The 23,504-nt window shown below is 41.9% G+C and overlaps 1 pseudogene across 1 annotated transcript in view; it reads left to right on the forward strand.

Moving 5' to 3' along the window:
- Positions 1 to 23,504, forward strand: part of LOC308467680 — a 196,741-nt pseudogene that overhangs the window by 146,774 nt on the left and 26,463 nt on the right. The gene's annotated exons all lie outside the window — the stretch shown is intronic.

Here is a 23,504-nt window from a genome sequence, read left to right on the forward strand (position 1 = left end):
ACGAGTCCAGTCCAGAGGCAAAAACAACAAAAGAAAAAAACCCCAAAAATATCCCTCTTAATCCACAGAGAAGGAAAAAGCCCAAAAGTAACTCCTAACATCTACTTACTGATCTTCGAAGAGAAGGGAAGAAGCTCCCCCCCTCAGAGAAACAAGATGGTGTTGTTTGATCCTTTGTATCAAGTTCAAATACAAAAAAGAGAGAGGGGGGTGCGGATTTTAAAGGAGAAAAAAACACCTTCTGATTCCCATAAACCCCCTCTAAACAAAAACCCAAATTGAAATATACTCAGAGTCGCAAAGTGATTTCATGCTCTTTATTCAGCTCATAGTGGTGAGGAGGAATGAATAAATGTCCCCTCACAGTATCTGCTTTATATACATTATTTACACAATGGGCTGCACATGATTGGCTAATTCTGGAATTCTACTGTAAGCCAATCAGGTTGTGGATTCACTTCTATCTGGAGCAGGATTGGGTGGTTCCTGCCAACCAATCATACTGCTGCATTGTTCTAGGACCAATCAGACTGCTGCATTCTGAATCCTATTGTTCTAGGACCAATCAGACTGCTGCCTTTTGGATCCTATTGTTCTAGGACCAATCAGACTGCTACAGTTTGGATCCTATTCAACTCAGTACATAACACAAATAATGAAAAAGAACAGTATTTTCCCTTATTACTCATTCCATCCGTCCTCCACAAACAGAAAGAGGTATAACAAAGGTTTTAAAGTCACTGATTGTCTGTTGCGCAAATCTTTTTTTAAAAACGAAAGTAAAAAATACAGAGATCCTCTCCCCGGCGTCCCCAGCGGATTCACTGACAGGGCTGTTAGATTTTTGCTTTCTAACAGTTCTCCACCCTTTTTCTGTAGTTATAATCCATTAAAAAGCAGTCAAATAAATTCGCCAAATTAATCTGTTTGAGTTAACTTACGGTTTTGTCCCATTCTGTGAATTACTCTTGTGTGTAGTTAGAATTCCAGGCAAGGCTGACCTCCTTTTTTCCACCTTACCCACTTCTAATTAGTTCTAATCCGATATTTTAGTACTTATAGTTTTCCCAATTCAATTTCTTATTGTTTGAGAGCCGATCGCTTCTGTGCGCAAGCTCGGAGCTTCGCTCTTGAGGGATAGAAATGGCTTCCCGCTGCTCGCTTTTCTACCCCGCCGCTCTCGTCGCCTCCAAAAGAGGTTACTTGGCGGCCAGGGGAAATGCCAAACGGCCATGCCGGGATCCTGCCTCCTGGATCTCCTTCCCAGGAGTATTTGGGGGGCTGCAGCGCTCTTGCAGCACCCCCTTCCCCCCCCAAGAGCTGGATTCTCTCTCCGGAGAGAAATCCCGCTTGCCTTTGCTACCGCAATCCGCAGGCGCGTGGGGGTATTCTGAGAGGTTCCGCGAAGGCTACGTGGTCCTTGAAACCTCAAGAGGCTATCTTGAGGGACTTGGCACCCTGCGGTGCCCAGAGGTGCTGTCCTGCTCTCCAGGTTTTTACAATAAATCCAGAGACGGGATCGAGCTGCGGGCACGAAGGGGGAGCAACCTTAACCCGCACTGTGCAGTCTCAAGCTTCTCATGAAAGCAGCGAGCTTCCCAAAAAATTAAAACGAATTCGGAGTTACGATTGGCAGAGTGGATCTGACCATCGGCTTAAAATTGAACGGATTAAAATTTGACGAGCTGTGGGGCGCAAAGAGGGAGTCCGTCCCAGCGGCTGGGAGAAGATGGCGTATGGCGGAAGGTTGAAGGAAGGAGAAATGAAAGAAAGTATCTGCTGAGTGAGTGTTTCCTTTTCAGACCTCGATCACAGATTACAAAGTGTTGAAGCGAAGTTACTATTGAAAATAGCTATTTGGAGAGGGAGTTGATGGTTTCTCTTTGTCTGTACTGGCCGGGACTCTGTGTGAGGCATAAAACACGCTGATTCACCACACTCCTCCATTTTAAAGGAGATACTTTTCCGCAGCGGTATTCAGCTAGTAAATAAAAAGACTTGGATTATAGATTTAAAGTTAATCCTGGGAATACAAGACTATTGTGTGGAAATCTGGTGAAAGGATTTATGACAGACTCTTGTGGGGGTTAAGAACAGTGCTAAAGGAGGAGAATGGGGAGCTTGATAATACTTCTCCCCCCCCCCATGACTTTGGGAGGAAGAAGAAGCCGGAAATTACGTGCAACATTGTCTTTGGGACTTGTGGCGTTTTTTGAAAGCAATTAATGGATTGAGCCGACAAGAGGCAGAAGAAAAGAAAAGAAAAGAAAAAAAGACCATAAGTGGGATTACAAATATCGGTGTCTCTTTGGTTCTCCTTTACTCCCTTTTATTGACAATTTGGGTTCCTGCCTTCTCCTCCCCCCCCCCCCCCAGGTTTATTGGAAGAGTGCCAGAAGACAAGATAAGGAAAACGAAAGCAACTGGATTGATTGACGTATAATTGGGTCTATGCCGCCATCGTGTGGGCTGAAATAAAATTGCATCATAAAAATAGAAAATTGGAAATTGTGACTTCTGGAGGCCTGTAGGAACATTACCAAGGCTTATTCTTAACAATATATGTTTATGATGGCGGGGAGAAATGGGAAAAAGGGAATTGGTACTCCAGCAGAAAGGCGCTCATCGAGGCAGAAAAATGGGAAAGAGGGTAAAGAAATTAAAGACTATGAGAGTTTATTGGGAGAGATGAGGAAAGAATTTAAACAGAATGAGCAATATATAGAAAAAAAAACTATTGGAGGTCCAAGAATTACTAGACAGGAAATTAGAGGTAGTAATGGGTGAATTGTCAAGTAAAGTAAAAGACCTGGAAGATATAGAAGAACTACAAGCTGCATCAGGAATTATGGTAGTTAAAAAGGCAAAATATTTGGGAATTTGGCTGATGTCGAAAAATATAAACCTGTTTAAAGATAATTATGAGAGTGTATGGAAAGAAATTAAGAAAGAGCTAGATATATGAAGTAGATTGAAACTGTCATTCTTGGGTAGAATGTTGTTGTTTAGTCATTTAGTCATGTCCGACTCTTCGTGACCCCATGGACCAGAGCACGCCAGGCCCTCCTGTCTTTCACTGCCTCCCGCAGTTTGGTCAAACTCATGCTGGTAGCTTCGAGAACACTGTCCAACCATCTCATCCTCTGTCGTCCCCTTCTCCTTGTGCCCTCAATCTTTCCCAACATCAGGGTCTTTTCCAGGGAGTTTTCTCTTCTCATGAGGTGACCAAAGTACTGGAGCCTCAGCTTCACGATCTGTCCTTCCAGTGAGTACTCAGGGCTAATTTCCTTAAGAATGGATACGTTTGATCTTCTTGCAGTCCATGGGACTCTTAAGAGTCTCCCTCCAGCACCATAATTCAAAAGCATCAATTCTTCGGCGATCAGCCTTCTTTATGGTTCAATTCTCACTTCCATACATCACTACTGGGAAAACCATGGCTTTAGAATATCGGTGATAAAAATGAATATCTTACCAAGAATGTTATTTTCATTTCAAACCATACCGGTAATTAAAGGGATAGGACAACTGAGAGATTGGAAGAAAACCTTATGAAAATTTGTCTGGCAGGGGAAGAAACCAAGGATAAAGATGAAGATATTAGTAGATAAAAAAGAAAGAGGGGGCTTCGCCTTGCCGGACTTGAACTTATATTATGAGGCTGCTTGCTTGGTTTGGTTGACGGAATGGTTGATACTGGAAAACACGGATCTCTTGGACTTAGAGGGTCATGACAATAGGTACAGGTGGCACTCGTACCTATGGTACGATAAAGTGAAGGTACATAAAGGCTTCTTAAATCATGTGTTTAGGAAATCACTATACGAAGTGTGGGATAGAAATAAAAACCTCTTAGAGAGAAAGACACCTTGGTGGGTATCACCAATAGATGTATTGACAATTAAGAAAGTTAACATGGAAGGGAAGAGAGTAACATATGAGGATATTACCAGGAAAACGGAGAAAGGGGTAAAATTCAAACCATACGACCAAATTGAAACTGAGTTAACAGGATGGTTACAATATCATCAGATAAATAATTTATTAAATGAAGATAAAAGGAGAAATGGGTTTGAGGACAAAAAATCAAAATTCCAAGTTGAGCTAATAGAGTGCAAAAACGTTATCTAGAATGTATGATTTATTGCTTGAATGGTACACAAAAGACGAAGAGGTTAAAGAATCAATGATAAAATGGGTGATAGACATTGGGCATAATATTGAGTTGGAAGAATGGATAAAATTATGGAATGAAGGTTTGAGATTTACTGGATGTATGGCTTTGAAGGAGAATGTATTAAAAATGATGTATAGATGGCATTTAACGCCAACAAAATTGGCTAAAATGTATAGAAAGAGAGATAGAAGATGTTGGAAATGTAAAGAAGTAGATGGGGATTATTTTCATATGTGGTGGGCCTGTGACAAGGTTAAAAGATTCTGGGAATTAATTTATAATGAACTTAAAAAGATATTCAAGTACACTTTCCCCAAAAGACCAGAAGCATTCCTGCTAGGCTTAGTGGGAAGAGAGATTAAAATAAAAGATCAGAATTTGTTTACGTATGCCACAGCCGCTGCAAGAACTCTACTGCCCCCAAAATGGAAAACACAAGACTTACCAACCATTCAGGAGTGGCAGGTGAAGATGACAGATTTTGCGGAACTTGCCAAATTGACAGGGAGGATCTGGGACCAAGAGGACCAGAGATACAATAACAACTGGAGTAAATTTATTGAATATTTAAAGGAGAACTATAAAAGCTTAAAGACACTAGCAGGACTGGAATAATACCTTCAATGTAAAACAGTAGAGATGTGAGAATAATATACGCGATAAGAATGTGATGTATATACTAGCTACGGGGAGGGAGGGAAGTCAAGACTTGGCAGAGTCAAAGGGATTATATGGTGATAATAAGGATTGTTGGGAAAAGATTATATGAAAAAAAAAATAAAAATTTATCGGGGGAGGGGAAGGAAAATTCAAATAGAGTCCTGAAAGAGCGATTTGGGATACTGGAAGATAAGGTCAATAATTTGGAAACAAAAGTAGGCAAATTAGAAAAAAATAAAGAATGAGGTAGGAGAACTGAGAAAGGAACAAAAAGGGATGATGGGAACTGTAGAAAGGGTTCAAGGGAAGCAGGATGAATTGGAAGATCAGCTTCTGCTGCAATTAAGGGAAAGAGACAGGACACTACGAATCAGAGGTTTGCCAGAATCTGATTCAGAGCCAAATTTGGAGACATATGTTACACAGACAATTTCAGAATGGATGGGGGAAAGCAAAGACTGGCTGGATGAGCTAGCAGAGAGCTGTTTTAGAATTAGATCGTGTCAAAGTCAAGAACAGAGGCAACCAGGAGATGTTTTATTAACATTAGTAACAAAAAGAGTGAAGGACACAATCCTTCAGAATAGTTTGTAAAAAGATCTTGTGGTTGCTGGGCAGAAAGTAGACATTTTTAGAGAGATCCCGCTGAAATTGAGACTCAGAAGAACAAAATATAGGTTTTTAACAACAGCACTCAGGAGAGCTGACATTAGATACAAATGGGAATTTTCAGAGGGTATCTCTTTCACATACAGTGGTACCTCGGGTTAAGTACTTAATTCGTTCCAGAGGTCCATACTTAACCTGAAACTGTTCTTAACCTGAAGCACCACTTTAGCTAATGGGGCCTCCTGCTGCCGCCGCGCCGCCAGAACACGATTTCTGTTCTCATCCTGAAGCAAAGTTCTTAACCTGAAGCACTATTTCTGGGTTAGCGGAGTCTGTAACCTGAAGCCTATGTAACCCGAGGTACCACTGTACATGAAAAGGAGATATAGATTAACATCAGAATTCCAGGCGAGAGAGTTCCTTGAGAAAAATAGGAGAGACTTAGATCCCAAACAAGATACGGGGGATCCCCGAGCTGAACAAAAGGAAGTTTTGGAATGGTTAGCATTGGAAGATGTAACACCAGAAAAAAACAGATATTGTAACTGACTCTGACAATGGCCAATCTTAAAATACTGAGTTGGAATATGAATGGTTTAAATTGTAAAGCCAAACGTCATCAGATTGAGCGTGTAATAGCAAAATAGAAATGAGACATAATCTGCCTCCAAGAGACACACATTGTAAAAAAACATAAAAGGGTCTTAATCAGGTATGGACTTCATCTCATCAGATAAAACAAAAAAGAGAGGAGTTGTTTTTTACATAAATCCTGCACTTGAACCCAAATTGATTCAGAAGGATGAAAAAGGTAGAATCTTAATAATACAAGTCAAAATCCAGGGAGAGAAAGTGATACTGGTTGGCATCTACGCACCTAATGAAAAAAACCAATCTTCTTCAAAAAATTAGAAACAGAACTACTTGAATTTGCAGATCAAAAAATGATCTTAATGGGAGACTTAAATGGAGTTCCATCTTTAGATAAAGATAGATCAGCCAGGAAAAAAGAGACTAAGGAAGGCAAATTACCAAACACTTTTTTTGATATGACTCAAAATCTAAATCTGATAGATATATGGAGAATAAGACATATGTTTGACAAAGAGTTCCCTTATTACAGCCATGTACATGATAGCAGCTCGAGAATAGATTCTTTGTGGATTTCCAAAGAAGTGGAAATAAGAGTAAAAAAAAAATCAGAATTAATCCCAGAACCTTTTCTGATCATAATTCCTTGATTATAGAACTAAAAAAAAAAGTCAAATCTCTTTCAGATGGAGATTAAATGATGATTTATTAGATGATCAAAAAATTATAGAAAAAACAAAAAAGGTCCTGACTGATTATTTTGAAATAAACAATCAAGGACAAACAAAATTACAGACAGTCTGGGACACAAGTAAGGCAGTAATGAGAGGACTCTTTATAGAATAAAAGTCATATAAAAGGAAACTGAGAGAGAAAAGGAAAAAAGAAATTTTGGAGGAAATCACTGAAAAGGAGAAACAGCTGTCAAATAAGGCAAACAAAGAAGCTGTGAAGCAGATAATAAAAAACTTTACAAACCCAATATTCAATGATAATTAATGAGGAAATTAGTTGGAAAATAAAAAGAGTAAAACAAAAATACTTTGAGCATGCAAACAAACCAGGAAAATTGTTTGCCTGGCAGCTAAAAGAAAGTGAACAAAGGAACTCCATAAATAAAATTAATTTAAATGGAAAGATCACAGATAAGTTGAAGGAAATAAGAGAAGGATTTGTTAAATATTTGTCAGAGTTGTATAGAAAGGGAAAGAAAAAACATTCAAGATAAAAGAGTACATCAGAAGTAGTAATATGCCATATATAGAAGAGGAACAAAGGAACATTCTTAACTCCCAGATAACAGTGCAAGAATTGTTAGAGGTAATAAAAGGCTCTAAAAATGGCAAGTCACCAGGCCCGGATGGTCTTATGGCAAAATATTATAAAAAACTAAGTGAACAGTTAGTGAACCCATTGAAAGATATCATGAATGAAATACTGAATACAAGTGAAATTACAGAAACATGGAAAGAGGCCTATATTACAGTAATTCCAAAACAAGACGCTGATTTGCTGCAAATTAAAAATTACAGTCCTATTTCTTTGTTAAATAATGATTACAAATTGTTTGCAAATATATTAGCCAATAGATTAAAAAAATATACTAAATGAGTATATACATGGAGATCAGGCAGGGTTTCTACCAGGTAGACAAATGAAGGAGAATATAAGGTATATTCTGAATATAATAGAATACCTGGAGGCCAAAAATGAAAAGAAAGCGGCAATGATGTTCATAGATGCTGAAAAAGCCTTTGACAATGTTTCTTGGAAATTCATGACAAAGTTGTTAGAACAAATTTAATGTGGTTCTAAATTTCTAAAAGGAATAGCAGAGCAAAAAGCAAAATTAATTATTAACCAGGTGATAACGGATGACTGTAAGATTCAAAAAGGAACTTGTTGGGTTGAAATAAACGACAGACGAATGGCAAGGTGTCATACGGGAGGCATCTCTCGAGCAAGTCTCGGGGAGTCCCTTTTATTGAATATTACAGCATTACCACATATGTGCTTGTTGCTGATTGGTTAACATGAATACAATGCAAAGGTTGAATATAAGCATTAATCATCAATAGATTAAAGGTTGGGAAAAGGAACACAGAATTGGACAGGCGTGAAATCTCCTTATTAAACTATTAACTAGTGATTGATTATAAACTATTACTAATGATTACTAATGATTACCAATGATTGATATTGCATGACTTGAAAGAACATAATAATTGCATTCCGTAGATGTGGTCAACAATGTGTTAAGAACAGGTCAGGGTACACTGTTTCATGAACTCAATGTGAACTGATCAGAACATTCCCACACTCATGTGCAGAGGCAAAAACTTCCCAGCAGGAACTAGACAAGGATGTCTATTATCACCATTATTGTTCATCCTGGTACTGGAAGTACTTGCCAGAAATATAAGAGCAGACAAAGAGATTACAGGTGTAAAAACTGGGGAAAGTGAGTTTAAACTAAAAGCATATGCAAATGATTTAGTGATAACAGTGGAAGAGCCAAAAACTTCACTCCCTAAAGTAATGGAAAAGATTCAGAAATTTGGGGAAGTGGCAGGATTTAAATTAAACAGGAATAAAACAAAATAGTTAGTTAAAAATTTGAATGAAGAAGAAAAAAAGGAGTTAGAACAAAACATTGAGATGGAAGCCCATAAAAAGGTTAAGTAGGGATATGGTTAACATCAAGAAATATAAATCTATTTAAAAATTATTATGAAAAAATCTGGCTTGAGGTAAAAAGAAATTTAGAAATATGGAGCAGAATGAATCTCTCATTGTTAGGTAAAATAGCAGCGATCAAAATGAATGTGTTGCCAAAAATGCTATTTCTTTTTCAATCAACCCCAGTCATCCTGAAAGATGAATGTTTTAAAAAATGGCAGAAAGAGATTTCAAAATTTATCGGGGGGGGGGGGGGCAAAAGGCCAAGGATAAAATATAAAATACTTACAGATGTAAAAGATAGAGGCGGGTTTGCCCTCCCAGATTTTAAATTGTATTATGAATCTGCTTGTTTGGTATGGATCAGGGACTGGATGAGGTTGGAAAAGCAAGAAGCATTAGAACTGGAAGGACATAACAGATTTGGCTGGTATGGGAAAGGAAAGGTACACAGAAGTTTCTACAACCATATAACCATTGTTCTGGTGCTTCCTCCTCTCTGGGAGAGTGGGGAGCTAAAGCATATGAAGCTGCTAAGTCTGAATCTGCGTCAGACTCTCCTGAGGCTTTGGGGCTCTGATAATCTGTGCCATCATCTCGATCTACATCGGCATAAGAATTATCGTCAGCTACAACAGCACTTGCCTCCCTCTTAAATGTCTTTGCCCCTTTTGCACCATCATCACAAATGGGATGGCACTGAAAAATACCAATTCTGTCCCATTTTGGATTGTCATCAATACTCCTAGTCAGCCTTATGGTTTTTGTGTCTGTGATCAGGACACGATAAGACCCTTTCTCATATCCTAGGAAAACACCATGTTCTCCACGCTTGTTCAGTTTGTCACCCTGTGAGGTGTGCACCCAAACCTCCGACCCAAAAATTTTAAAATGCTTTACACATGGCTTTCTTTTGTGAAGCATCTCATATGGGGTGCAATTTACAGCGGTCTGATACCTCCTGTTATACACGTGACAGAAAAACGAAAGAGCTTCGGCCCAATAGGGATTGGGCAGCCCCGAATCATGTAACAGTGTTCTGATTCCTTGCTGCAGGGTCTGGTTTATTCTCTCACATAAACCATTCTGCCAGGGTGATCTGGGCGTGGCAGTCCTATGCTCAATGCCCTGTTCAGAAAGAAAAGCCTCAAACTCCTCTGAACAAAACTCACCTCCCCTGTCAGTGAAAAGACAACGTACGTTCTCATTATGTACATTTCTGAGCCATTTACAAAACTGGCGAAACTTAGTAAAGGCTTCAGACTTATTCTGCAACATATAGACCCAAACATATCTTGAATAGGAGTCTATTAACACCATAAAAAACCTCGAATTGCCTCTAGAGAGCGCTAGAGGCCCCACTAAGTCTGCATGAATGACTTCGTATGGTTTCTTGGCCTCTCTCCCAGACTCTGTACCTTTGGGAGCTTGCCTTGCCTTACTCTCAGCACAAGAAACACATTTCATGTGGTAGGGACATTCTTTCAACTTCATACCCTCAACCATATCAGGCATTTTTGCCACAGCCTGGAAATTCAAATGACCATAAACACGGTGGTAATAATGAATACATTGGTCATGCAACTTCTCATTCTTATCAACAGATAAATTGCAAGACTCTTTCTCAGTTGCTTCTGCAGTACCTGTACCTGAAACAAAAGGCAATTGGTACAGACCATTAACACATTTTGCATACAGAATGAGCTTGCCATCTTGACGAATTTCACAGCGAGATTTAGCAAACACCACCTTAAAACCCTGACGATCAAGCTGGGAAACACTCAGCAAATTGTCCTGAATATCAGGCGCATACAGGACATTCTTAATTGTTGCATTCAGGCTCTTTAAAAACACAGTTCCCTGAGCCAAACTCCTGAGGACAGTCACATCTGCTTGATGAATTTCTTTCTCTTGCTTCTCAAGATGAACAAAGAGATCTTTATCTTTGGCCACGTGGTTTGAACAGCCAGAGTCGACCACGAAGAAACTCCGCCCACGTTGATTGGAACAGTGAGAGATCAAAGCCTTTGAAGTAGCGGGTGCTTGGGGATTTCGTCCTCCTCCCCCTCTGCCTCTGAAGTTTCCCTTCTTCTTTGAAGTTTTCTTGCTGCACTGAAAACTCAAATGGCCTTGTGCTCCACACGAAAAGCACCGTTTCAACTTTAGTGCTTTAACAGCAGCAGTTTCACTTTCACTTTCCCCTGCTGGAGACTTAGGCACATTTTCAAGCACATTTTTAACAGCACCATTGTCCCGGCTTTCTCTAACAGCCTGTCTGCGATCCCGCTCATTCAGGAGCACGCTAGACACATAATCTTCCATTAGCCGGTCAGAAGGCATTGAAGAAATCTGGGCAGCTACTCCATCGTAAGACTCATCTAGGCTATTGATCATTAGCATTGCAAACACAGCCTCTGAAATAGCCAAGTATCCCTGAACAAGGTCCTGTCTGAGACGCTTTAACTGAGATAGATGGCTAGGCAAATCACCACCTTTCTCCAACTGCAGCCTGCACAGCTTCTTGAAGCAAATCACACTGGAGCCAGCATTCTGCCTCAAATGCATATCTCTCAACTTATGCCAAACAGCTCATGCAGTCTCTTGACCCTCTAAGTTCACCAACAAGTGGTCTGAAACACTCAAAACAATTGTCCCCCGGGCTCTCATATCTGCAGCATGCCACTCAGGTCATTCATCATCATCCTTATCGGGAGGGTCATCTTCTATAGTGTGAAATAGCTTTTCCCTCTGTAAAAGCACCATAAATCAAGCAGCAGCAACAGCAACAGTGGCAGCTTGAACACTCTGCTCTAAAACAGCTCTGCTTCTGGGCACTGCAAATCAGTCCAGCATGCAGCGTCCATTCCGCCGTCCGGCAATCAGCAACAGAAACCTCTGGCGACTGGGACGACTGGTACAACTGGAACAACGACTTCTCAGACGACTAGGACAATGACTGGGCCCATAACCGATGTCAGCATCGCCCTTGAGCCAGTGCCACCAACTGGACTCATCCACTTCAGCCCCAACTGGGCTAGGTGAGCTGGGTAGCACTTCCAGAGACCACCTTCTGCACAGGAACAGGTCAAAGTGCTGTGGACTCACAGCTTAGAGTTGTGAGCACCGGATTCACTTCCACAAGAAGACAGTCATCGCACAGCAGAGTACAGCAGAGTCTAGCAGAGTATATAAACAACTCGGAGAGCAGCTCTGTAGAATATCTTCTTTATTCTATAACTACAACTATAATACAACTATATACAGAGCTAAATAGGTCTAAGCATAAATAAATGCTGCACTGCACTGAGTGTCTGCAGCTGCTCTTAGCAGCAACCTTATCTCTACACACGATCTCTAACACTCTCTCTCTCTCCGACACTGACTGACTGACTGACTCGGTGCTGGAGCAGAATAAGTAGAGAGCAGAACACGCCTCCTCCTCTCTGGAGAATCAGCAGACTCCTCAGGAGATTCTTGGATATGGGAGGGGTGAAATCTCCTCACAAAGAAGACAGTAAGAAAGGATTCAGTTACACCATATCCAGGTTTCAAAGGGAAGTGATAGAAGGGAAAGTCAAATTATTGAAGGGTGCATATAGCATCCTGCTAGAATGGGAGATGAACGACAAAGAGGTGAAATCAGTTATGATTAAATGGGCACAAGATATAGGTCATAATATTATGCTGGAAGATTGGGAAAGGTTATGGAAAATTGACTTAAAATTTACAGATTGTTCCTCATTGAAAGAAAATTATATGAAGATGATGTATAGATGTTATATAACACCAGTGCAGTTAGGAAGAATGTATAAAACCAGTTCAAATGTGTGTTGGAAGTGTAAAGAAAAGGAAGGGAATTTTTACCATAGATGGTGGGATTGGAATGAAATTAAAAAGTTTTGGGAAATGATATACAATGAACTGAAGCAAATGTTCCATCTAACATTTGTTAAAAACCTGAAGCATTTTTGTTAGGGATTGTAGGAAAAGACCTGCCAAGGAAATTGAAAAAATATCTTCATGTATGCTACAACGGCAGCAAGAGTCTTAATAGCACAAGGATGGAAGAACGAGGAAATCCCGACTAAAGAATTATGCGAAGAAAAACTGATGGACTAGGCAGAATTGGCAAAATTGACACATAAACTACGGGACAAGGATAACTGTGACTTGAAAAATGCAGTGTTTGATGGGCCTTACGGAGGTGGAGTGCGGGAGTCTTATGAAGTAAGACGCGCTCGCCGGAGCTCCCCTTTCCAGTTCATGCTGTAAGTTACTCCGCTCCTATTTTTCTCTGGAAGTTGGCACGATAATGTTTTGATGATAACGCCAGGAGCTCACCCTGTGGAAGCTTGCAAAGCCAGCGCCATAAATCTCCTTAATGAGCTTCACTAACAACCTGATTAGCTGTAACTTGGGCAGCCACCAGCCGCGCTTCCTTGGCCTTCCACCAGCTCTTGCTTGGCCTTTGAAGGACTCTTAGATAACCGAGCCGCTCAAGGGGTTTAGCATGACGAATCTAAAACGTGGCCGTACCTCTTCTGTGGAAGACTGTTCCTTTAATGCCTCAGAACCTAGGTCTAAGGTTTCGAAGCCTACTGGGCTGGATTCACCACCTAAGATCTTAGAGCCTTCTATCTCATCATTGGAGGAGTTTTTCTGCAATCTTGTGCCTCCTTCACCTGTTACTTCCAAGCAGTTAGATTGCCTACATGATCCTGCAATGACTCCAAACAACCTTTTAAACACCTCCAAGCAGATAGACTGTCCACATGATCCCGCAACGACTTTAAATACCCCCTTGTCAGGAGACAAATCGCTGTTGGATATGACCTCCAGCCCAGATGGCCTCTCTCCCTACCCCGACCCTCATCGTAAATCTTTATATGATATAGTACAATCAGCGGAGTTGAGGACTTTGCAGAAATATTGCCTTCACTTGGCTGACGAAATAAAGGTGCTATCAGCTTCCATCAATATGTTAGAGGGAAAACTAAATGCCTTCACCGAAACCCCTGTCTCGATTTTGAACCCGCCATTAAATCATCAGGGACCTGATAATTATGAGGCACAGAGCCTAAGTAGGGGGCAGCAGCTAGTAAACCTCCAACTCACCCCTAACAATATATGCTTGAACATCGCTCACTCCTGCTTCCCCTATTATGCCTGGAGAAATCGTAAAGCTGCTGTGATCTCATTGTGAATGTTGACCAGGTCTTACTTGGCCCAGGGTGCTCTCCTATCATTAGAATGGCTGCCAGAGACTCCAAAATTTAAGCGCTTGTTGCTCAAGTTCGACTCTCCCAGGCTTCCTGCACTTTTGAGCAAACTTCAAAATCGTCTCAACTGGTTTGGAATCTTTCCACAAAGATGCTTCTTTAACAATTGTAGGGGCATTATTGGGAAAATCCCAAATTCAGCAAATTTGGTTAGCCGGCCTACAAGGAGGACTGAGGACCGGAATTCGCAGCAACGGACCCTTCCTATGAACCCCTCCCCACGATTTACTAGCCGACCATCCCACCGGCAATAAGGGACTGCCTTAAGGGGTAGAGCTTTGACGGGTCCAGCTTTGGCCACTATAGATGCTTCTAAAGATTGGCAGACACAAGCCTATGTGGACCCCCCTGCAGCGAAAACGATCTCCAATCCTCAAAATGGCTGCATTCCTTGTGCTGATACCATGACAATGCAAGAGACACTGGGGGATCCAGTAGCCCTTTGGACAAACACTGAGGCAGTGGCAAGGCTAAACAAGCTACTGGAAGCTAACCGAAAAGGATGTCTTTCTTCTCTCTTACATAGTGCTTTCCCATCAACAAGCCTCGATCCTCAAGGCACGACTCCTGCAACTACAGAGCATACGGCAAACGACGAGTCTATGGACTTGTCGGTTAGTAACACCCCCTCGTATCAAGATTTTCTCTTACAGCGATCTGTAAATTCGCCCCAGCCACTGGCTGCTCCTGTGACATGTGACAACTTGAACCTGAAGTGCAAACAATCAAAAATCACTGCCTTTTTTCACCCTACTGCCCCTTCACGCAGCGTGCACCCCCATTTAGATTCTCCAGGATCAACCACGCAAGAGAAATCATGACTTGAGGGAAACACAAAGCGGCCTCTTACACTACTATCATGGAATGTGGCTGGTATTAAATCCAAACTGACAGATCCATCATTTGTTGCTTATATAAATGGCAGCCACATCCTCCTATTCCAAGAGTCATGGGCCTGTGAGGACTTCTATCTAACAGGATACAAGGGCTTCTACCTGAATGCCACGCAGAATTCGTTATCACATGGTAGACCGCAAGGAGGCTTGGCTACTCTTGTTTCCTTAGCCATAAATCTTCAGGCCGAAAAAATCGACATCCAGTCGTCACTCATGCTGATTATAAAGTTGCAAACAGCAGAGGAAACGATAGTAGCGATCAATATCTACTTATGTCCAATTTATAAGAGAAATTTGGTTGATCTGAGATGGCAGGAAATCCAAGTGACATTGGAAACGCTTTTTGATAAATACCCCGAAGCCACTTTTCTGTTGGCGGGAGATTTTAATGGACGCCTGTCACACACTGACCAAATCTTATTCTCTAAATTTAGCAAGTACCCTTCTTCACCTCTTATGACTACAGATCTTTTACCAAGGAAATTCAAAGATAACATAGCCACTTACGCAGGTTTCAAATGCAGGCAAACCTTGCTGGCCCTCAATTACCTTCTGCTAAATGGGGCAATCAGCTCGGACTACCCTGCCGAATTCACCTATTGGTCAGGTTCACGTGCATCCACTATTGATTTTGTATGGATATCTCCTGACCTTACCCCAAAAATATCCAGCTTTAAGGTGGCTTCAAGATTGGAGAGTGATCACTTCCCTCTAGAAATTTCCTTGACTCTGGCTGACGAACTTGATAGGCACTCCTTTGTGCACCTATCAAATGACCATCTGGAGATAAGACCTACAGCCCTTAAATGGACCTCCAATTCGGCCCAGCAGCTGAACGAACTTCTCTGGTCTGATCAGCTCCAAATAAAAAGGGCTTCCCTTATGCAGGCAGATGAGCCTCTACCAATGTATGACGATTTAGTAGAACTTCTAAAACCAACACTAGCTCGGTCCCCCACAAAGCATGGTAAACAGTTTTTCCACAAAAAAATGGTTCGATGAGGAATGCAAAAACTTCAAGAATCATCTGTATAATGAATGGTTGGCATACAGAGCATCAAATGACCCCATGCCAAATAACCGTCTTATCACCCTCAGGAGAAGTTATAAAGCCCTACTAAAGGAAAAGAAGCTCGAGGCAGAAAGAAACAATTGGAACAACCTTTTGATAGCTGCAGAGAATAGAAATCCAGCCTCTTTTTGGCAGTTAATTTCCAGATACCTGGGTAGGCCGCTTGCAAGAATAGAACCCCACATCTCAGCGGACACTTGGGAAAGATACTTCGCCGATCTGTATGCAGCTCATGATGCCTGGGAGATACGGTGGAGCCGGAAGCACTGCCCGATTGGGACCCAGTTACATGCCCTGAAGTTGAAACTCTCATAGATCGATTTAAAGCAGGCAAGGCCCCCGGTGATGACCTTATATCCATTGATGTCATCAAAGCAAATAAAGATTGGTGGATCCCACTTTTAGCAGCACTTTACACGTATATAAACAAAACAGCAAAATTTCCCTCAAGCTGGAGCTCTGCGTTGATTGTATTAATACATAAGAAAGGACCACGTACAGAGCCGAGCAACTTTAGGCCAATCAGCTTGCTAAATGTCATTGGGAAGATTTACTCGGGATACCTGCTAAACAAACTATCGAAATGGATGGAGGACGACAATATCATTGCCGATGAACAGGCGGGCTTTCGCCCTGGAAGATCTACCACAGACCAAATATTAACCTTGAATCACCTGGCGGAAAAGTATGCCGGCAAAGCCCCAAAGGTTCTTCATGTGGCTTTTATTGACCTTAAGCAGGCATTTGATCGAATCTCTAGAAAGCAGCTATGGATAAAACTGGCCGCTACAAAGATCGATCGTCGTCTCCTTCTTCTGATTATCAGCCTCCATACAAACACCCTTCTGAGAATCAGGCTAGACAATAAAGGCCTAGTCTCCAACCCGGTTACCACCACTAGAGGGGTAAGACAGGGTTGTCTATTGGCCCCAGCATTGTTTAATTTTTACATTAACTCACTGGTGACTCACATGGCCAATGATGCTTTCCACCCCCCCAAATTAGCAGGCCGATCTCTGAACGTTCTTCTGTATGCGGATGACGCCGCACTTCTTGCCAGATCCCCTATTGGACTGAGGAGAATGTTGCAAGCTCTACATGAATACTGTGATCAGCATGAGCTCCAACCCAACTATGCTAAGACCAAGATCATGGTCTTCTCTGCCCGACCAAGACTCCATCGATGGTAGATGAACGGGATCCCCCTAGAGCAGGTTAACTCATTTAAATATCTGGGACAAGTAATACGGTCAAATAGGTCTTTTCTGGCCCATAGAGACTATATAACAACTAACGCATCTAAAGCAGCCATCCAGATTAGATCTCTATATGCTAAGAACCAGGCTCAATCAGTGAAGATAGCTTTGAGACTCTTTCAAATGAAAGTCCTCCCCCTTCTTTTGGTGGGCATCTCTTTAGGCTCCCGTAGGGATTTTTTGAAACTGGATTCTATCCAAATGCGATTCCTTAGAGCCATCCTTAGGATTCCCCCCTCGGTAGCGGGTGCGGCTATGAGATTAGAGGTCGGCTGGCAAGCTCTACGGTATGTGGCCTTGAAGACGAAGCTCTGGCTATGGCTCAAGCTTTGTTTTAAACCAGTGGGTATTGCCCCCTTGATATTGAGGGACGATTTCCAATCATCGTGGGAAAGGGAGGTCATTAATGAGGTTCAATTCAATCCTGCGGATTGTCTCACCTTTACTTTGAGTCTATGACGTACAATCAAGCTAGAGCTGTGATCTCCCGGAGACTGAGTGACATTGCCAGACAAGAGGACATAGCCCAGGTAAAACCAGGGATGTTCCTAGGGGACCAGATTTATCGGACCATACCAGCCCCCTACCTTGCAGAAATCCACTATGTGGAATACCGTAGACTTTTTACAGCGGCTAGATTAAGTGTCCTTGACTCTGCGATATTATGGGGAAGGTACAGGGGAGTACCATACGCCCAGAGAACCTTTCATTGTGCCATGGGTGTGGTTGAGTCCACCGAACACATTCTCTTGACTTGCCCTTCTTATGCAGAGCTTAGACAAAATTTTATAGACCCACTCCTATGTCAATTCAGCTTCCTACCCGGAGAAAACCAGGTTTTACACTTGCTGAATAACGCCACTAGAGCTATACCTTCCTTGGTGGCCAAATTTCTCTTCTTAGCTTTTAAGCGTCGCAAGACTATAATTGACTGTATTGATATGGGGCTATCTGTTTAGCCCATTTTAGTGTTGGCTAAGTTTTAAAATCTTCCTGGATGTTTTTAACTGTGTATTGACAAAATGTACTTTTTTCTGACTGACGGTCGAATAAAAAGGATGATGATGATGATGACTTGAAAAATTAATGGGAACCTTTTACAAAGTACAATAAAGTGAACTGGACTCCTTGGCAGGTTTTGAATAAACACTCACAAACTTTTTATTGACAATAGCTAGTTAGATAAATCAAGGATCTACATAATTTTGTAACATGCAGAGAATAACATTTGTTGATAAACCAGAGAGAGGAGCTGAGGGAAGTCTGCGGGGGGAGGGGAGGGTGGGTTACTTTATGGTGAGGGGGAGGGGGGAAATAGGTTCTCAGAATCCTTATCTGCAACTGGAAATTCCCCAGTTATACTCCTGTAACAGTTTCAAAAGCTCCCTCTAGAGGGAAACAGTCTCCACTTGTATCAATTCTTTCAAGCGCAACTCAAGCATTAAAGATAAATTTTCAGTTACTTTTCCTCTTTTTTAAACGCAGAAAAGGACAATGGAAACAGTATCTTACTCCTATTTAGCTAGCTGTCAAATCCGTTCTGTCAAAAGCACTCTCTCCAAACGTCATCTGGCAGCCGTTCCCAGGTTCAGAGCAGTGGTAATTTAATTTTTTCACTCTCTCCTGCAGGCTCACTAGATCCAAAATTCCCCCCTCTTCTCCTGCTTCCAAGGGGGGTTTTGTATTTTAAACCGGTGGAAATTTGATCCTTTGCCAAAAGCTTTCAAAGGCTTTAACTTGTAACATCTTTGCTTCAGTCTATTTACAAAAACGGGAGGCGGGCTTCCTGTTTATAACCTTCCCGTTTCAGTGCCGAATTAAAGTATTTAAGAATCCAATTTTCCGTTTTACTCACGAGTAGTTGTTTAAAATCCAATTGTCCACAGGAAAAAGTCAGCGCTCTCCGGCAACAGCAATGCGGCTTCACTCCATGAAAGAAGCAGTCGATTCAAAGCACCGCGCCACTCACCCCACGTCGCTCCGGATCCCCAAAACAGGGTTTCCCCGCGAGTAGGGGAGGCGCAAAGGTGCCAGCCGAATCCCATGTCCACAGGCTTCTCCCGCCTGTGGTTTTTAATGGGTCTCCACCTCGCCGTGGCGGTTCAGAGCCAGTTTTCCACGGAGCGGATTCCTCCCGATCAGAGGAAATCTGCCATTGCCAGAGGCGCCAACCCGGAAGTCCCAACTGGGATGGCTTTAATAGAGGACTGGGGAAACTCCTGGAAGGCAAAGCTCGCAATGGCCGCTAACTACAATGGCCATGTTCTGCCTCCACAATTGGAGGCAGTAATGCTTCTGAAGACCACCTGATGGGAATCGCAGGAGGAAAGAGTTGCTCTCAAGCTCGGATCCTGCTTCTGGGTTTCCCTCTGGGGCATCTGGTTGGCCCCTGTCAGAACTGGACAGAGGAGCCATTGGCTTCATCCAGCAGGCTCTTAATATGTTCTTATGTCTGAATTAGTTTGCAGCCAGCCTTGTGCCCAGTGCCAGATTTACATATAAGCTAAACAAGCTATAGCTTAGGGCCCCACTCTCTTGGGGCCCCCCAAAAAAATTAAAGGAGAAAAAAACTGGATGTACATTTCCAAAATATGAGATAAAAAACAAATAAAATAAAACCTATGTACAGTTAGAGCTTAATAATTATTTCACTATTAATATACTTCTTAATTGCATTTCAGTTCAACAATTGCTTTGATAAAATACATATTTTGTTATGTGCAAATGGCTTAAGATAACTATTAGGTCCATAAAGTACCATATAGCATATATTCAACACAAAAAAGCAGTGACCATTTGTTGACAGAGGACAGCTGGACATATAAAGGGCCCCATTACCTTCAGGAGCTTAGGGCCTCATCAGACCTAAATCTGGCCCTGCCTGTGCCTGCATGAAGGTATGTAAGCCACATTGCCCTATCACTGCAGGAGTGAAGAAGCTTTTTCAGCCCGGGGGCCAACTTTCCTTCTGGTTAGCCTTCTGAGGGCCACATGCCAGCAGCGTGCGAGGCCAGAGGCAGAAGTAGGTAGAGCAACTACTATAAATAATTGCCTTTGTGCGGTAGGTTAGTTCCTACACACTCTCACACACACTGCTTTGGTGCTCAGATCCTGCTCGAGGGATCCCCACTGGGGCATCTGATTGGCCACTGTGGGAACAGGAGGCTGGGCTAGTTGGACCATTGGCCAGGGGTGCCAACTTGAATAAAATATTGTGGGGGGGTGCAGGTAAGCCCCACCTTGCATAACTGATCACATGACACAGTGTGCACACACCATTTGAATGGGAATGTCCATCCACTTTGTGGAGGCCTGGCCCCTCAAATATTTTATTGTGGGGGCCAAAACCCCCATGGCCCCTAGGAGTAGGCTCCTGTGCCTTTGGCCTGACCCAGCAGCCAAAGAACAGCTCTTCTCAGCCTGTTCTCAAGTAGGCTGTGCTTTCTTAAGCCTCAGGATTTCAGGCTATTGTAACAGGCCATTTTCAGCCTGCAGGTTAGAGCTGGGTGACAGCAATGATCTGCAGCCACAAATGGCCTCCTATTTAACACACTCTTAAGTGTTTTAGACTAAAAGTCCCATCAGCTCCAGCCAGCATGGCCAATGGGAGTTGTAATACAACAACGTTTTGAAGATCAGCCAGGTTGGTGACGTTTGACACAGGTGCCACAAGAGGGCGCCATGTGGAAGAGGAGATACTGAGTTCTTTGGTTTTGCAAATTTATCTTGAGCTATGATAAGAAAATAACACTGATTGCAGATTTTAAAAAATGCACAGATTATACTCAAGGGCACAGCACATAACTTACTTATCTTCACAAAAAGAGGAAAGTTCCCCCCACCCAAGCGAGCATTTTTCTGAGGCTAAGCCGCAGCAGGAACATATTGTTGTTGCCCCAATTACTTATAAAGTGGAGGGGGGCGTGGTCAGTGGGAAGAAGAGATCTCGAGTACAAAACAGGGTGAGCATTGCTGGGGTGATGCAGTCTGTTGCTGAAAGTCCTCTTTCACCTGATGCCGGCAGTCAGGCTACTCTGTTAGGACAGACCTACCAAGTGAAATGTTGAGCAGAATTCTCTCCCCCCCCCCATTAGACTAAAAGACTAACAATGCATGAATTGGAAAGGGGGGAAAAAACTTATGTCATGTGGTATTACTTAATTTCTAAATTTGTTATGGGGTTAAGCGTTATTGGGCCACACATGTAGAAGCTCTTTCCCTGCTCATAGATGTGCAGAGATGTTTTTAAGTGAGAAAAGAGTGGCGCTCTTGTGTGGGGAAGGGGTTGTATTCAGGAGAGCCTCTCACCTCCCCTTCTTGCCGCAGCTGCTGCCAACTGAGTCTGACTTGACGTTTAGATATATGCTCTTAGGCTCCACTTCTTCTGGGTCCAAATGCCAGAGGAATTCCTTTGAGGGGAAACTCACAGACTTCCACATCAGTTTTCCTATCACACTCTCTTCTCCTGCATTTCCACACATGATCTTTCCTTTCTCATGAGCTTTGAAGGTGAGCCTCTTCAACTGTCTTTTAAATGGGTGGTCTGTTTGGCTGCTGAACAGGTTAGACATTTCCTTGCAGGTAGCCCAGTATTTTCTAAGATGGCACTACCCTTTAAAAAAAAACAAAAAACAAATTATTCAAAATTTCATCAATACATAAAAAACATCCCCAACCCTAACCCCAAAGAGAAAAAAGAAAAAATAATAAAGTAAGAAAAAAAGAAAAAAGAAAATACATATTTCAAATTTCGACTTTTCATTTGCTTGATTCTTGAACCTCCTCACACCTCCCTTTTTGTATTCTAGTTTAATTCGTTATTTCAGCAAATTCTTCCCATATTTCTCAATTTTAATTTAAATAATTAATCTTCACAATCTATCTTATTTGTTATTCAACGTAACCTTTCCCTCTTTTAATATAATCTGTTATTCAATTTGCCTTAATCTTTAACCTTATCTTGTCTTAAAAATCTTAAAATTTCGAAATCACATCACATTCATACATTACTCCTTAAAATCATTTCTACTAAAGCCAATTTGGTTCCTTTCCAGCATATTCCCTCAAATTTCATTAATATTAGACAAAATTTCATTGATATTAAACTAATTCCAAAATTAACATAAAAATTTCTATGATTTTCATCCAACGTCCCATCTTCCTGGTTTCGGTCATATCAGTCCTTTCTGTCCGTTACATAGTCCATCAATCTGGTGTTCTGATGTCCGAGGCCCTTAAATCTCTTCTAGGCCCCTTCTGCAAATTTTTTTGTTCTTGTTTGTGCTTACGCAGTTCTTTGTCTATTGTTGGTTTCTGGGGGAGTGGGTCTCCGGAGGGTTCCATCCAGTGGTAATTTCCATTTTCCTTCATTATATTGTCCCCTTCCCCCCAGTCCCACTCCCAATCTTCATCTTTGTAGTCCAAAAAGTATGTATCCAGAAGATAGTTATTCACCTGTTTCACAGTCACACTGGAGTTAAAAGCTTCCTTAACTTCAAATGCTTCCCAGCACTCTCCAAAATCAGTCTTCCAACGCAGTAGCTTTTGTTCCTGGAAAACTTTGGGTCTTTCCATTTGTGTTGTGTAATAGATAGCTACTGCCTCTTCCTCCTCTATCTGCCCTTGGACTTGCCTTGTCAAGCCAGGTTCATCCTTATTCCCTGTTATATCATGTTGGCTGGTCACAGCACTCATAAAATCCAGTTTTTCATTCATCAGACTCATTTTCTCTTGCAGCTGCTCCAGCAAAACATTAGTCCTACCAAGGGCAGACACCAAACCTTCCTGCCAATACATTTCTATTCCAGAACAAGGTCAAACGGCTGTTCCCACGATCCAAATCTCACATATGCAAACTGCGACCGCAAACTGACAGGCTCCCTCTAGGGGACACAATTTCTGTTTGTATCCATTGTTTGTTTTTTTTGAAGAAAGTGTCCAACAAAGAAAGTTACTTTCAATTTCAGGTCCTTTCAATTTCAAATACTTTGTTTCTTTAAAGAGCAAAAATGCAGAAGGTAGCGTTGAAGTTAATTTGTTTCTTCTTTTTTTTTTAACTATCTGTCAAAAGTACTCCACTTTCAATCAATGGACATCTCAAGCAGTTTCTATCCCGACACCCCGTCCCCAGGTTTGGGACGGTGGAAATTTAGATTCCTCTTCTCACTTCCTGCAGGATTAAGCTGTCAAATCCCCCCCCCCTTCTCCTGCTTCCAAGGGGGTTTTGTTGGTTATGGGTGCATGAAATTTCCAACTTTAAAAGAACTTTTCAGGCTATTAGGTTGC

Source organism: Podarcis pityusensis (genome assembly GCF_964106645.2).
Source record: "Podarcis pityusensis genome assembly, chromosome: W".
Taxonomy (NCBI): domain Eukaryota; kingdom Metazoa; phylum Chordata; class Lepidosauria; order Squamata; family Lacertidae; genus Podarcis; species Podarcis pityusensis.